This window comes from Corapipo altera, unplaced genomic scaffold (assembly GCF_003945725.1).
Source record: "Corapipo altera isolate COAL_440 unplaced genomic scaffold, ASM394572v1 49, whole genome shotgun sequence".
NCBI classification, from domain to species: domain Eukaryota; kingdom Metazoa; phylum Chordata; class Aves; order Passeriformes; family Pipridae; genus Corapipo; species Corapipo altera.
Window position 1 is genome coordinate 13,910,272 of NW_020884879.1, and position 14,691 is coordinate 13,924,962.

Genomic DNA, 14,691 nt, shown 5'->3' on the forward strand with positions numbered 1-14,691 from the left:
CAGTGTGACTCCTTGCAAACCTAGGTAGTTAAATTAAGTACAAATTTGGTTCACTAAGATTAATGTAAAAATAAAACATGCACAAATATAAACACAGCCATTGTGTGTGTGTGTGTTTGTTTATAGGTATGAATATATGTATACATATTAAACACCTAATTTAATCTTCATTATTTCCCCTTCTCTGCGCACTCTCTAAATAATCTGTGAAAGAAACCTAGTGAAGAAAAGAATGGAGAAGAAAGGCTGTTCCAAAAATTGTAACTTGGGTGCATACATTGTTGGGTTTTCTTTCCCTTTAGAGAAGCAGCATGTTTTCTGGAAAAACTGACTGGAACAGGAAAAATATCAAGTGGGTGAGCAAACACACTTTTGTAGGTCATGTTTTAAACAAGCAGGAGGAAGGTTTTTGATATTTTGCCTTGAAATGCAACAATGTTCAGGCAGGTCTCTGACTGAGCAGGGGTTCAGGCAGCATCTGTTCCCCCATGTCCTGCTTTCCAGGCTGCAGGAGTGACCCCGATCCAGGCTGGTGACACCCACCTCCCCTCACCTCACTCCCCCCTGTTCTCTCTGTGCTCGGGGTGCAGAGCAGGGGAGCAGGGGAGGGGTTTCAGGAGTGAATTTTGCTGTGAGGAGGTCTCCCAGAAAATATGCCTCGATTCTTTCTTAACCTTCTCACTTGCCCTTCTCGCTAAGTTATGGTGGACAAATAGAACTGAAATGGAGAGAGAGGAAAGAATGAAAATACTGGCACACAAGGAAATACTGAATTACATATTGGTCGACCAAAACACAAATCAACTCAAAACTACAGGAGTCCACCAACATGCACATAAATCATTTATAACGATAATCCAAGGCTAGGTCCAAATCTCATTAAAGTATATGAATCCTTAATCTATTTTGGCAAAAAAGAGCCAATACACATTTTTTCTTTTTATCATAAATTACAGTTCTGTGGCACTGTGCAAATATTACCAAGCTGTAAGACAGCTGTGCTCCATTAAAATGTGTAATGGTCGCTGATTTCTTACAGCACATGGTCATCAGGCTGAATCTACAGCCAGTAATTAGGAAGATGAAATGTTTAATTGTGCCTTAATTTTGATAAAATTTATCTGTCACACATCCCGTAGTCAAGCAGTATGCTCACAAATCAATGTCATCAGGCCTGAGCAAGAACTGAAGCACCACACTCTTGTTTCTGACAGATTCATTTGAATATCAGACTGCTCCGGATGAGCCACTAGACTAGCAAAACAAATAAAAACTTTCCTGATGAGCAAAGCTCCTGTAGCACACATCTCACTACCTAGGCTAAAAGACACAGAGGTCAAAGCAAAAGGCAGGTAGTTTTCTTTCATCTCTTGCTCAGCAAGTTCCCTGGGCACAGCAAACCACCTAAAATTTTTAAAAAGCAAAAAACTTCTTATTGACTACTTAACCAAGTCTCAAGGGCTGGGAGGTGGTGGAGTCAGACGACGGTTTTCATTCCTTATTTCCTCCCCTCTTATTTGTTCTCCTGCTGAAAAATCATGCGAGGCAAAGCCAGTGCCCATTGTGTAGGCGAGAGGCAATCACTCACTTCCCTGCTGGCAGTACAGCAGTGCACATTACAGCAACCAGTCATGTGCAGATTATTACCACACATATGCATTATTATTTTTTTCTCTTTTTTTACACTGGAGTCCACATGGCATGTCAAAATGGCAGCGCACTGCCTGAATAGTGCCCAGTTCCATTTTTAAAAAAATGCATGCTTTGGATTTAATACATCCAAATATGGGACCCATTTTGTTCATTAATTGTTTTCTTTTTCTTTCTTTCTTTCTTTCTTTTTCTTTCTTTCTTTCTTTCTTTCTTTCTTTCTTTCTTTCTTTCTTTTTCTTTCCTCTCTCTCTTTCTCTCTCTCTCTCTCTCTTTCTCTCTCTCTCTCTCTCTCTCTCTCTCTCTTTCTCTCTTTCCATCAGACTAACGGAAAGAGAACCCAAGATAGACCAGCTACTTTACCATGATCGTGGGCACACTGGCCTCTGCTCCACAGTGTTTCCTAATTGTTTTCAAAGAGTCACTGTCGATATTGCCCAGTGTGTTACTGGAGGATACAGCTGTAGTATAATAGTACCCTGCTACAGGGACTGAATATAGCAGTGCTGTGTTAATGAACATAAGCCTTCCATTGCCTGAGAGAAAAGACAGTGCCCATAATTTCAGATGCTATAGCTGATCCGGAACCATTGATACATGGTCCAGACAGACTCAGGGAAGGAAGGATAGTATTGGTCTTCCTGTGGGTCACAATACAAGAGAGCCTACATGGTGGCATGAGTGAGAGCAATTATCACCTCCCTGATTTGGAGCAAAGCCACATGAATCCTCAGTTATCATCATATGATATTGGGGTTAGAAGAGTTTACCACCGTGTGTTCATTTGTTTGGAATCTGTTTTTTCCCTTTTGCACCTATCAAAGGATGAGCCTCTGTGTTTCCCAGCAGACCAAGAGCCCCATTTTTGTTGCCCTAAATTACATCCCTATACGCACAGCCATGTATTCTGCAGATAATTGTAAAGAGAAGATTATTGAAAAACTGTCAAAAAAAGGCAACTTTGGTAGCACCTGCAATTCTGATAGCTAACTCAGATGAAAATTTAGGACCGTTTTTAAGACAGAACACTGTGTTGCTTACTACTCTCATTTTCTCTGCAGTAGTCAGTTGTCTGTCCTTCTTCTAAACCTAAGAGCAGGGTTTGCTAGCACACTCCATAATGTCCTGTTAACCTACTATCTGACTGTATTGCTTTTGCAGCTTTTCCACCACTTGTACTCTAGAATATGAAGATCCTCTGGAATGATTGATCAAAGGTCATAGTGGGGTTGTCCCATGAAAACTTCTTATCCCTCTCTCTGCTTAACCATCACATGAGCTTGATTTTTAAAAGTGTAAACAGATGAGCGACTAGAAAGTTAACATCTATGCAATAGCAGTCATAATTAAATGTATGAAAATGTTCCTGTCTTGTTTGTAATCACCTCGCTGTTGCATTTCTGCTGTGAATATAAAATGTGTATTTCTTCTCTATGACCTCTCTGACACTGCCTCAGTCTTAATCTGAAGCATGCCATCTATCTGAAATGAGTTATTTTTTCTCTGTTATAGAGTTCCCATATTCTTTTTCACAACCAGATGTCATCTTTAGCAAATGTTGGAGGATTGGAGACCCGGACTGTTTTCTTCAATAACATCTCACATAATGCTTTTATTTAATTTTACAATAGAATGTTAAATAATCGGATTTACAATCTAAGAAATACTTACATTCTTTGAAAATCAGTTAGTTGCTGTGAACAGGTCAATTGGAGTTTTTTCCCTATTTAGAAACATACTTGCTGATAGGTACTAACTGCTTATATCAAATAGAATGTTCTCCCCTTTTGTGGTTTGTTTGAGTTTGTTTTTAAACTACATGCATATTGAAGCTTCAAAATCTTCTAAAAATGTAATGGGTGACAAAAGAGCACAAAACCACCTAATGGCGTGTCATGGTTGGAGAGCCCCAAAAACCAATTCCCGAGTTCAAGCCCCCCTCCCTCCTGGGCTGAGATGTGGGAGGGGGGCTTGGACTCAAGAATTGGATTTTGGGGCTCTCAAACCATTACATGGCGTTATATTTATCAAAAATCTCACAATTCTGTCTGCAAAAACAACAATAACTGAGGTATATAGTCTAGCTAAGCTCACCAGCTCCTTCTACTCCACCTAAAAGAAAAAGTACAAAAATACTGATTTTGTGCTTCTAAACCATGAGGCAATTTTGATGTAAACAACAAGAATGTACTAAAATAGTCATTTGATGTAAAAAAAATCATTGAAGAGATACACAGGATTTTTAACAATGGAGAAAATTATGAGCTCTGCCATTCAGTCTCCTCTGGTTTTATTACTGTTATGCAACATTTGGATACACCCCTGTCCCACATGACAGAGCACTCTTAATAAACATTAGTGTGGAGTAGATGTAAGATCTTCAATTGTAAGCTGGAAAGGAAGGCTGGAGATAATCCATCACAGCTTTCATTTCATCAACCTCTTCTGAAATGTTCTTGCTATCCTTTATTCTCTCCTATATTTCACAACAGTTCTGGAGGCTATAGTAAAAAAAAATTATCTTTTTCTTATAATTTTTCAGTTTTGTTCAGTTCAGTTCCAGTTCTTTGATATTAATGAGATTACAGATTTTAATAGTGATTATGACAGTGTTAGCAGCCTATAATCTGTCAAATCCTTCTGAATTCTGTTTAAGCTAAGGTTTCTTATATAATTGTCTGTTTTACTTATTTAGTTAGTTAATTATATGAACTTATTGCCTTTTTGTAAGATCTCGAGATAAAACTAGCAATCAAAATATTTTTTATTAACTCCCTTAATTTTAAGATCTTTGATGTAGTCAAGCATAAAGTTATAAATCCCTTCTGGGGCACTCAGACAGGCAGGTAACTATGTTGCTACTATCAGTGTTATCAGAAGATGGTAGTCCTTCTTTTTATTTTTTGGAATTATTTGTGGTTTTTCACCAGACAATCCACAACAGGGGGTTTGGTGGGGGAAATTTTCAACTCAGCGTGCATAAACTCTGTAGTAGTTTCTTCATGGGTTTCTAGATCGATGCAAATGATCTGTAGACAGAGCACTAAAAGGAGCTACAAAGATCTTTTATTATTTATTTATTAATTTATTTATTTATTATAGTACCTACCTACACAGATAATGAAAAATGGGTGCCTGCCTGCCACAGACAGGTAACAGCCTGGCTTTCTGAAGGGACAAAACAGATGATGGAAAGAGACAAGTCGTGGGTAAGTGAGGAAATGAAAAAAATAAAAATGTTTTGCTGTGTAAAAAATAGACTCCTCTCCCTGTGCTTAGTCATTGTCAACTGGCATTCTTTTGCTGACACTGTGTTAAAAACTAATTGTAAAGACGAAAATACAGGAGCATAGCATGGCAGATTTCTGGATTTAGACAAGCTTTTCCCTGAGCAAAATGAGCGCTGTTAATAAGAGAGTAATGATGCTCATTGTTAAAATCACTGAATTTTTCAGACAATATCAACACTTTCAATGCAGTAGTCTGTGATATGTGGTTATCCTTCCAAACCTCAAAGTGTGAATTCCATCTGATAACTTCCAATTAAAACCAAGATGCTCCTGTAACCATAAATATGATCATTCTACAATTCAACTGATGTCAAAGCTAAAGCCTTTAACTATTCCTTTGCACCATTCTAGTCTAGTTTCAGTTTGCAAGGGAAACAATCAGTGTGACATACATCAAATACTGGCTTGGGCTAGTTTGTGTCCATCAATCTTGCTTGCACATTATGCTTCTTCCTCTGTCTTTTTCTCCCAACTTTATAACTGGCAGAATATGAGAATACTGGCGTCCCATGGGAAGCTCGTTTAAGGTCAATGAAGTGCCAGTGGATGCAGCAAGCTTCTTTAAATACCAGCAATTGCAGAAATGCTCTAGGACTGTAAACTCTGATGTTAAAAATCAGTGCTCATCTAGTTTTTGTGTTTGTAAACAGGGTGGCACAATGGTACCTCCTTGATCAGGAGATGCGTGCAAATTGATCATCAGTAATGTAATGATGTTATACAAACCTACGTTTCACTTCGTAGAAGCTGAACCAAAAAAAGTCATTAGAATTCAGCAAACATGCTAAAATAATTTGTAAATGAGCATATGAGAGGTCATAACTGTCACAGCCAGTATCATAATCTTACTTCAGAACAGTTCATTGTCCTGCTAAAATACCAATGGAAGGAAAAAAATCTATGTATCTTTAAATCCTCACGTTTTGGGGAACTTTTTAACTATTTTTTTTGCAAGACCTCAGGAAATCAGTATCAATGGTTCATTAAAATGAATAGTAAAATGTACAGGAATGACTGCAAGGTGTAGAAAGTTCACTTCAAAATCATTTGGAAAGCAAAAAACGTACTACTTACATAAAACTCAAATTAGTCATTTTACAACAGTTTTTTAGTGTGTTTTCCTTACCCATATCCTGTGGTCATTCCTTTATACATAAAAGTGCTACTATTAAGCTACATGTGTATACAGGTATCAGTATTAAGAAACTAGTGATAATTGATCTCTTTTTTGTGTATGAGTTTTTTACTCATCTAATCAAAGAGGAGGAATAATGCAACATAATCAGAAGACCGTGAAGCCCCCAAAGAGGGAAAAGACATTTCTAATAATTTACAATTAAGTAAACAACTTTCACTGTTTTTAACATCACCATACAACATTTCGTACGCTGAACAAATCTAGAAAACATCAACTGTTTTTAGGAAAGCCCTTAGAAAAGAGGGGTGAGGTGATGAACATAAACTGTTCATCCATTTCTATTTAGGATTTATTTCTTAGCACCCTGGTATAGAAGGCTACAAGCCAATACTTGGTTGTATTCCAACAACATCCCACATCCTCCAGGCAGATGATTTTACATTATAATAAATTAATATATTTTAAAACAAAAGCCACACATGAACCTAAAAAACCCTCTGCCAGATAAGGTGCCCTTACTCCTAGGAAGCATTTGAAGCCTGGGAGAGAAAGGTGTGGGGTACCCTAATTTTAAGGAACATGCTTAAATTCAGGATTTTCTGGATTATCAGAAACTGGCACAACCCCAAATGTCTGAAAGCTGCTTCCTCAGAAAAATGGGCTCCACAGTACTGACAGCAGGAACAAAGCCTCATCTCCAGCCTGCGTAACGCAGTGTCCATCTGGACTGTGGCCATGGTGGCAAGTGACGAGGACGAGTGTAGGAGTGGGTCCAGCCTACGGGTCCCCACTCGAGTAAGCGGGTGGTAGCGCACCTCAGCAGAAGAGGCTCTTCTTGGGCCAGCCAATCTGCCTCTCTGCAGTTGTATGGGCTACATACCATAACGCCACAAGCTGCCATACTGCCGCCTGCACTGCTCTCCCCCAGCAGCGCCTGCCCAAGCCCTGCCACGCCTCCTCTCTGCAGTTTTACCCTGACCGTGGAGGGGGAGCAGTGGGTTTGTCCTCGAAAAGGACAAAACCCCCCTCAGACCTGTTGGACCATTTGCTACCAACTGTAAAAACTGAAAGTAAGGAGGCAAATCCAAACCTCATGGATCAGTTCCGTGGTTACAATAAAAACACATTGAATTTATACTGTATCTTAAGACAGGCTCAGTGTTTAAACTCTTAACATGCCTGGTGAACGTGACATTGCCCAGTCCAACGGTGTGTATCTGCCAACTTATCTGCCATACAATCACAGCGTTGCTTTCAGGGAGCACTGTTAAATTTGTCGTATGTGCAGTAATTGGCTTTTGTTTGAGCTTCTTGGACCAGAAAAAAAAAAACAACTTCTCCTGTGCTGACCCTGGGCACCAGCCATATTGAAGAGTGAGGGGTTGTTGGCCTGCGGTGCCAACATACTCCACCTTCACGGGGAGGCCATGCCCCTCACGCTCCAGCAATGCCAGACGGCGCTCGGATGAGGCGGGCTGGGTCTGGCAGGTGGCGGCACAGGAGGTAGTAAGTGAGAGCAGCACAGCATAACTAGCTGTAGCATAGCAGTAGAATAATATTCTCGCGTCCTCAAAACTGTAGGAGTGTTTTTGACTTTGACTGCTTCCAATACCTAACAAATATGAGATCATGGCTTCTGGCATAAAAGGGACAAATTCGTAGCCATGCCAGTAAGACTGCCAGTGGTGGGAGGAGGTGCCACCTACCCTGTCCAAACAGGTAGTCTATTGACTTCAAACCAACATCTTTGCTCCTCTGTATGCTGCCCCAAAACACTTTATATTCACCCGGTCTACACCCATGCAAGCCAGCAGCTCCCCCAAAGGAATCTTTCATGTGGCAAATCCCCCTTTGTTTTGAACTGGGAAGGGCAGTGTGGTGTGCAGACTCCTAGGTTGGCTTTATTTGCTTTTTTAACTCTTTGCAGTAAACAACTCTTTGTTCTCAAAATGTGTTCCTTCTAAGGAACACAGAACTGTGGAAGTCAATGAGCAAAAAGTGAAATATGAACAGAGGCAGATGAGCTTACAAGCACTGGGCCCAAACAGCCAGACGACTTCACTATGCAATAAAAGTCCATGAATAATTGATTTCACTAGCTGAAATGAAGATTTGTTTTTGAAAAGCTGGTTTTGGTATCAAAAATAGAAATACAATGGCCTGGAAAATGTTGCAGTCCAACATTTTAACAAAGTTGTCCTCCACAATGTGTACAAATGCCCCATTTTCTAATTATGAATATTTCAACACCTAACATTTTCTGCCAGAAAATCATTGTCTCTGCCAGCTAGTTTAAAGAAGAGCAAGTTTGAAGCAGGGGTTTGCACTCTGGAGGATCTATCAATCCCATCAGTAACTGTGTCTGTGATTCATGGGTGAGACTGCCAGAGGATTAAGCGAATGGCTCTAAACTTCAGTGACACATATTGTTCTATTGGATGTATGCCCAAAAAACAGAGGAGAGAGGGTGTGTAAGTGTATATGTATGTGAGTGTGTGTGTAAAAAATGTTGCAAATTCATATAATCATGCTGCTATTTGCATTTTTTTCTTCAATTCCAATAGAAAAATAGGTATATTTGAATTCTCTGCTTTAGTGAGAATATAGTCATGAACTCCGTTTTATGAATCTTCCAGACTAATTTGGCCTTTCATTTTGTCAACACAATGGTGAGATGCTGAGGTATGAGGAACATGTCAGAAACATACAGGTATAGTAATAGCAGGATGAATGGGACATCCTGTTTACATCAGGTAGCAGGGAAGGGTGTCAGCCAGTGGGGATTTTGGATTTGAAACAAATGAAAGTTCTGAAAGGTCTTTCATTCAGTTATTTGGTGTCTAAAGCAAAGAGACAAAATGACATTTATTGAAAAAGCTAATTTCTGGTTGTTCCTGGTGCAAAGAACTCTCCCACCAAGAAAGTACAGTCTAGACAGAGGAACCACAAGTATGCCAATGGAAGGTCATCTGGGAGTTTGCCAGAAAAGCAATACATGACCTATAGGAACTTAATCCAGAGAAATTTTGGTTTATCCTAAAAAAAAACTTGCAAAATGGAGATTGGTTGCTGTTTTCATGGTTTTGCTGCTAATTCATTCCATTTCCACTTGCAAACCTTCATTGGTATTGGCTGTACTGATGTTTGCTTTTGAGATCAGGGTAGCAGCAGCTGTGTGATTCTCTCCTCTCACAGTTACCACAGAAACATTTAACAGGAAAGCCTGAGGAATTGTGTTGCACTTTGAGGAAGCAATAAAGGAAAGGGAAGAAGGGTAAAGTAAATGACAGATAAAACCAATGAGACCCATCCGTTTTGGAGAATGAGCCAAATGTGAATAGAGCAGAAAAAAGGTTAAAGTCTGCAGAAGTTTGAAAGCTAATGTGCAGCTCTGGGCACAGGTTTCTACATTTCTTGCACTTTATGCTTCTCCCTTCTGAATCCTTCTGCTGGCAAGTATCATACATTGTTATCAACTTCTGTGTTACCATGGAGAAAAAGAGAGGCAGGGAGAGAATGAATGAAAAAAGACAATGATGAAGAATAATTTATTTAAAAAAAAAAATCTTTGCTTTTAGAGATAATATTTGTCTTTGAAGGTACAATGGAATCACTCAAAACCAGTTCTTTACTTTAAATGGAAAATTGGCATTAAAAAGTATTTTTAAGGTAATACCATAGCAGAAAGGTACTTCTGAAGAAATTCCTTGCAGCTATGGAGTTATGTAATTGTGATTTTGGTCAAATGACACTTCTGTTTTGCGGAAAGATGCAAAAAAGATATACAATGGTTCTCTGGGCTTTTTGTCTTCAAGAATTCTCAATTGAATTTCTTTAATTCCAAAGTAAGAAGGCATCGGGCATTTGTTGCTATTTATAAATATAATTTCTGCAAATGTAATCTTAGCTCTGAAAAGAAAAATTACATTCTTTCTGGTTTGAGTATCACTACAAACAGAAAAAGGGCTGAAAAGCATATTCTGTTCCTAATTTACCTCCATGCAGTGCCATAAAATTCAGATAACCCAGAATGCAAGATACAAGCAAAAATCCATTTTGCACTGATATCTGCACTAATACTTCAGCGAGTATGAAAAGAAAGAGGAGTCAAAATCGTAGAATCAGAGAATCAACTGAGTTGGAAAAGTTGTCCAAGATAATCAAGTCCAATTCTTGATCCAACACCAATGTGGTTACTAGACCATGGCACTAAGTGCCGCATCCAGTCTCTTCTTAAAAACCTCCAGGGATGGTGAATCCACCACCTCCCTGGGCAGCCCATTCCAATGTCTGATTACTCTCTGTAAAAAATTTCTTCCTAATATCCAACCTAAACCTCTCCTGGCACAGCTTAAGGCCGTGCCCTCTTGTCTTACTGATAGCTGCCTGGGAGAAGAGACCAACCCCCACCTGGCTACGACCTCCTTTCAGGTAGTTGTAGAGAGCGATGAGGTCTCCCCTGAGCCTCCTCTTCTCCAGGCTAAACAACCCCAGCTCTCTCAGCCTCTCCTCATAGGACTTGTGCTCCAGTCCCTGCACCAGCCTTGTTACCCTTCTGTGGACCTGCTCCAGCACCTCAACATCCTTCCTGAACTGAAGGGCCCAGAACTGGACACCGTACTCAAAGTGTGGCTTCACCAGCTCTGAGTACAGGGGAAGAATCACTTCCCTGGTCCTGTTGGCCACACTGTTCCTGATACAGGCCAGGATGCCATTGGCCTTCTTGGCCACCTGGGCACACTGCTGGCTCATGTTCAGCTCTTCTTTTTGAAGAACTCTTCTTTTTGATAAAATATGTATGGTTCTTACTCAAAGTAGACAAAGATGTGACGCACAACAAGGTTCTTGACCTAGAATGAAATCAAGCTTTATGATGCAGTGAGATTACCAGATCAGAAGTTTTATTACTTCGCATGGGAATCATGCCTTCTCTTGTCAGCATCGTAGAATGCTGACAAATCGTAGAATCATAAAATCATTTTAGTTGGAAAAGACCTTTAAGTTCATTGAGTCCAACCATTATCCTGACAATGCCAAGTTCATCACTAAACCATGTAAACACCTACAGGGATAGTGACTCCACCACTTCCATAGGCAGCTTATTCCAGTGCCGGAACATCCTTTCAGTGAAGAAATTTTCCTTAATAACCAATCTAATCCTTCTCTGGTACAACTTGAGGACATTTCTTCTTGTCCTATCTCTTGTTACTTGGGACAAGAGACCAATCCACATCTCACTGCAACCTCCTTTCAGTTATGGAGAGCAATAAGGTCCCACTGAGCCTCCTTTTCTCCAGGCTGAACAACCCCAGCTCCCTCAGCTGCTCCTCACAGGACTTGTTCTCTAGACCCTTCACCAACTCCATTACCCTTCTCTGGAAGGAGAAGTGGAGTTGCCCACTTCCTCAATGTCTTTCTTTCTTGTAGTGAGGGGCCCAAAACTGAACATAGGATTTAAGGTGGGGCCTCAAATGTGGTAAACTCAGCACTGCAGAGTACAGGGGGAGTGCTGAGTACAGGGGAAGAATCACTGCCCTGGTCCTGCTGGCCACAGTATTTCTAATGCAAATGTTGGCAAGTGCTTGCATTTGCCTGAAATTCTGCACCAATAAATTTTTCTATTTAAAATATTGCATTTGGAATAAAACTATTTTATTGGGAAATAAGCACTGCGAGTTTGACTAGAGTGTTTTACTAAGGTTGGGCTCAATGAGCTTACGTTGATTATCATGTCACACACTGTAGCTGATAGGTCTGGTATTTGTTGAAACACTACATTCATCAGGTGATGAAGCCCTGCAATAAAGGGAAACTAATGGAAGCAATTAAGAAAGAACACCTGTCGGTGGAAGACTGCAACCCCTACATTGACCATAGCCAGAAATTGTTCCCAATTGTTATTCACAACAATGGAAGACCCCTGGGCTGTGAATGCAGGCAATGATGGACTGCAATAAAATTTGCAAATGAGTTTTCACGTTGTCCCATAAAATTCTATGACTTTGTCAATCTGTGTTGACACAGACCAACACATGGCTAAGGAATAAAATGATGGAAGAAAGGTCCTAATTGCTGTTGTTGGTGAAAAGTATCTTTGCACTTCTGAAGGACCTGGGTCCAAATTTTCCATTCGTCACAAATCGGTCTGGGTATGTTTGTTCTGTTCTAACCACTGGTGGAAGCTTAGCCTTATGAAACAGGTTAGGTCAGCTAGCATTCTCTGTTCCACATCCAGGACCACAGAACAAAGTTATTTGCTGCCACAGCAGTAAAGCTGTAAGGAAAATGTCTTTCTACACTGCATGGCATTAGCCAGCAGATAACACAGAATTGCACATTTTACTAGCAACGCATTTTACTTGTTACCTGAATTATTGATATTAACTGTTCACAGAAGTATTACCTTTTGACTTTAAGAACTAGAGGTATTGTTAGAAAGAGTTATTCGGGTAAAAGCATGTGCTTCTCTTCCAGTTCTCAGTTGGACAATAAATATTTGGCACACATTTTAAATCCTCAGCTTTCCCTGTGAAAATAAGGAAGGGCAGGAGATGCAGTAACAGTATTAGAGAGGGAGGAAGGGTTGTGGGGAGAGAAGAAAAAGAGATGCTAAGAGGAGTCTGTTTACAGTGACATCCACAGACTCAGCACACTAATGCATGTGAACCGTGAAAGACCTATGAACATCAGATCTTCATGTCCTTCAAATGACCATGGTGTCAGCAAGGTAGGTTGGCACAAGACCTCGGGTAGAAACCAGAGAAGTCAGTCAAATGTTGCTTTTTTAATTCTTATCATCAAAACATCACAGAAAATATTTCTCCTAGTTTATAATTGCACGACTGTTTTTTAAATTATTATTATTATTATTCTTTAAAATGTATATTGTAATTGTTTTAGATAGAACAGGCAATTCCCTTTCCCTTAAATATTCTTCCCCTTACTGCTGTAATGTAACTAAATGAGACTATTTCATGCCTTCAAAAAAGCCCAACCACAGAATGAAGGTTTAATCAATAGATTTAATTTAATTCCATAATGATGAGCTGACTCTCTTCAGGACCTAATTTCTCTTCTCTACAGATAGTAGAACCAAATTTTTTGTTAGTGCAACTGTTTACATACAATAAGACAGAAATATATATATAGAAATCGATCAATTAGAAATCTATTAGAAAAATATAAATTCTAAATTAATTAAAATTCAAGCAGTGCTGAGTTTGCCTGAGTAGAATCTTGCAACCATAATTTAAATGTGATTTTCAGAAAGTAGATAATTACTACAACATTTCATTCTCTCTCCTCTTTTCTCCATCTCCTCACTTTTTATTTTATTTTTTAGGAACCAGGTACAGAATAAGTTTCTGCAGATATGCTCGCAGTCTGAGATATTCAATACAACCTTTCAATTGAGTAGACTACTGAGAATACCTTTCACTCACAACGTAATATTCAAAGCCTAAGAGTGATTTGTAGAAGAAACATACTACTTGCTTTCTGTTTCAACCAATCCAAAGCATGCAAGGCTATTCTTGTCTGGTAGTTGTACAGTTTTCACACATAAGAATACAACATCTTATTGAATTCATCTGAAACTGTGTCTTAAATTCCCACTAACATTGGACGGGAAAATAAAGGGTTCCTTGGTATAAAAGTTTTCAACAATAAAGAATTCAAACAACAGATTTACTGAAGGTTCTGTGATATGAATATATATATACATATATATATATACATATATATGTATAAGGATTTTGTCTTTCCTCTGCCTTACTCTTTTCTTGTAGCAAGCTATGAAAGTGAGAAATAGTAGAAGGGAAATTAACATGTTCACCTCCTTCTCCAAATGGGGGAATTCATCATGCATTTTGTGAGATAAGTGCATAAACAGTTGAGGGTGAGCCAGCTCAGCACCCCTTAAACAGAGAAGTCCAGCCACACGCAGTCTGGAAAGCAGATCTTAGCAGTACACAGAGGCAGCACATGGGCAACAGGCACAAGACGTAATGAGGAAAACTGAAATGAGATACCAGGAAACAATAGTTCCCTGCTTAGGACGTCAAACACCAGAACAAGTCACCCAGAGAAATTGTGAAATCTCTTGTCCTTGGAGATACTCAGACTTGTCCAGACAAGGTACCTGATGCAAAAAGTCTTGTGTTGGACAGGGGTTTGAACTAGATAGGTGGCCTTTTGAATTAATTTTGTTCCTAAAATGTTCTCTGTAGACTTTTTATGAGTCTACAGAGCTAGCTTGCAAGTTGCTGGAAAGGGGGGGAAAGCCCTGCCCCCACACTTACAATCGAGTTTCTTTAAAAAAATCAGGAACATTATCTCTTCCTTGAGTCACTGTGAAACAAATGAAAATGGTGTTTATAATGGAGCAGTCTGCCTATCTGGTCATGTGCACAAAGTTTGTTGTAGTTATGAGGAAGATGAAGCCAAATTACTCACTGCTAATGCTTGAAATAAAAAGAGCACTGAATATGAAGCAAGAGAATAATACAAACCCCCTCTTTTCCAGAGAGGGAGATGTATAAAAATTCTCTGGACATGCAGCTCCATAGTGAGCTCCATGGTGAAAACATGAGTCATGATGAACAACTCTGGGAT

General features: G+C 39.5%; 1 long non-coding RNA gene across 2 annotated transcripts in view; it reads left to right on the plus strand.

Moving 5' to 3' along the window:
• LOC113944999 overlaps positions 1 to 13,749 on the plus strand; it is a 40,016-nt gene extending 26,267 nt beyond the window's left edge. Inside the window, exons 3-5 of one of the 2 annotated variants that reach the window (XR_003526911.1) lie at positions 4,753 to 4,859; positions 12,709 to 12,805; positions 13,421 to 13,749. This is a non-coding gene — a long non-coding RNA (uncharacterized LOC113944999). The remainder of the gene's footprint in view (positions 1 to 4,752; positions 4,860 to 12,708; positions 12,806 to 13,420) is intronic. The other variant, XR_003526910.1, reaches the window with a different exon arrangement.
• The last annotated feature ends 942 nt before the right edge of the window (positions 13,750 to 14,691 follow it).